Source organism: Cnephaeus nilssonii (genome assembly GCF_951640355.1).
Source record: "Cnephaeus nilssonii genome assembly, chromosome: 3".
NCBI lineage: Eukaryota > Metazoa > Chordata > Mammalia > Chiroptera > Vespertilionidae > Cnephaeus > Cnephaeus nilssonii.
The window spans coordinates 30,564,717-30,567,333 of record NC_137074.1 but is presented as its reverse complement, the minus strand read 5'-3'; positions in this window follow the sequence as shown (position 1 = coordinate 30,567,333).

Sequence of the window (2,617 nt, the reverse complement as noted above, 5' to 3'; positions counted from 1 at the left end):
TCTCAAAGCTCTAGCACATAGGGCTCTTTAAGAACTTGCGAAGGGGACGGGAAAACCCCATATTTGGGAGACAAAGAAGGTAAAAAGGTATAAATAGGGAAACTTCCTCCATGTTGGGGCCCAGAATTTGAAATACAGTTTTCTCTTGGCCCGCGTGTAATAATAATAATAATAATAATAATAATAATAATAAAGTGTAACTCCATCTCTCTAAGTGTTGCTTGGTTCTTCTCCAGTGTACTGTAACATCCTGACTTCAGCCACTCTCAGAGCAGCCGGCCGGGCCTTTCCACGGAGCATCGGACTCCTCTACTCCAAGCCTCCCCTCCTCCCCGGCACACAAAGCCATTGGTGCTCTGCCCCTGTGGGCCCCCCTCACTCACGAGGCCCTGCCTGAGGGCCTTGGCACTCTCTGCCCCCTGTCCGTGGGCCATTGCCCGGGATCTTTGTGTGACTGGACCCTTCTTCTCCATCGGGCATCCGTTTAAATGTCACCTCCTCTCAGAGGCCTCCCCGAGGCCCGATCCACGGTACTGGCCTCACCACCCTTCCCTGGCTCTCTGGGCCACTTGAATGTGTTCAAGAACACATCACTCTCTGAACTCATCTTGTGTGTACACCTGTTTATTGTCTGTTTCGCCTCGTTGGAAAATAGGCCTGCAGAGGCCTGGGGGCCTCGCCCGACTTGTACCAGCTGAATCCTCAGTTCTCAGAACTGCCTGCCTCATTTCTAACGATCAGCGATTTAGATTTACTGAGCAGTGAATGGATGGGTGGGTGGATGAATGACTGGCTAGTAGTGCTGGAGCTGGGCCACCAATGGGTCATTGCTCCCACTCCTTAGCCTCCTGGGGGTACCTGATGTTCGAGGAGTTCACCCACACATACCTGATGGGCACCGGTGTGCTGGGATAGTGCCCTGTGCATCCCTGGCGGTGCTGCCCACCTCACCTTCCGGCCCAACCCACCAGGTGCCTGGCGTCACATGCCTGGAAGAGAGGGAGATGCTTCATGAGACGGAGTCTGTCAGTAACAAAGATGGACCCAGAGAGCAGGAGGCTCCGAGGGGCAGAGCAGAGACCGCTGGAGCCAGGCAGAGGGCGGCTAGGACAAGACAAGATGACACTGAGTGGGCAATGACAGGGACAGCAGCTATGTGGGAAGGGAGACTGCAGCATAGCAGGGGAGGGTGGGTATAGAGAGCGGGGGTTCCTGAGCAGGGCGAGGGGCCGGGAGCATGCTGGCGTCCCAGAGGACCATTGTGGCTGCTGGGGAGCATTTGAGCTATCCCTGGGACTTCTTGAACAAAACGGAGGGACTTGGGGGTTGGCGTCCAGGTTATTTTGGTGACTGAGTCTGTATCAGACCACCTTGTCCCTCCCTATCGACACCGTGATTGTATTCTAGCCCTGGAATGAAGAATGGAGTAGAAGAGGGGTCCAGAGCCCAGTAGGAAGCCTTTGGTAGTGGGGCTGCGTGTCATGACAGAGTGTCGTCTGGTTCTGAGCGCCTGGCTTCCGCGGTGGATGCTGTGGTTCTGAGTCAGGCCTTTATATCAGGAGCACGTGACCTCCTGTGGCTCAGAGGAGAGAGAGGGTGACTTAAAAACAAGAAACCCATCAACACAGCACATGTCATAGCTGTTTTCCATATGAACACCCAAATTCTTAAAGGCGGTTATGTGATTTCCCCCAAAAAAGACAGGACAGTTACTATTTCAGAGGAAGAAACCTGGCCCTTTAAATCTCCTAGCTCTGCAGAAATTCAATAAAATACGGTGGCTTAGGGCAACACCAGTTCATGCAGGTCACATGTAGGATGCTTGTTCTTGCTGGCAGCAACCCTGGAGGAATCGCCTCTGATTTGCAAGAAACCAGTTTACTTGAGATCTGAGCTGCAAAGGCATGAAGGGGGCTGGTGCAGACCTACTGAGCTCCAGAGAGCTGTAACTGGGAGGCTCCTCAAACACTTCTCTTTCCTTGCAGAGAAGCCTCACAGCTGCGCTCTCAGGCCTCATGTGAGCGGCAGGCCCTGTGGGGGATCAATTATTTCCTCATTAACTGGGCTCTTCCTATGTGCTGAGCAGTGTACTGGATGCTTGGGGGTAGAAAAAGCACTGGGTGGGAGTTGGGAGGCCTGGGTTTTATCCCTCTGGCTCTCCCATAAGCTGCAGCAGGACCTTTGCAATGCCCTTGAACCCGTCTTTGCAAATGTTTCTTCATCTGTAAAACAAGAGGGGCAGACTTTGTATGTTTAAAATCTCCTCAAGTTCTACAATTCTAGATTCTAAGAAATAAAAAATCATATCTAGAGATATTTTAAATTGAACATCCCCTGTAAGCGCGACACTGTAACGATGTTAGATTCCTCAAGTTCCTTGGCTAAAACATTAGGAAATCTATGTTTGAGGTTATAATAGAAAAGGAACGTTGACTTATGAGGCTAATTAACAAAGTGCTCTACCCAGACAAGACTTGGCAGAGGAGGCCAGGTTTGGTGTCATTCTGGGACCCCTGCTGTGGTGAGGAGGAGGGCTGCCCTTCGCATGCCCTGGAAGTTGTATCTCATGGACGATCCAGTCTTCGATCTCTGGATTCATTTTCAAAAAGCAATAACC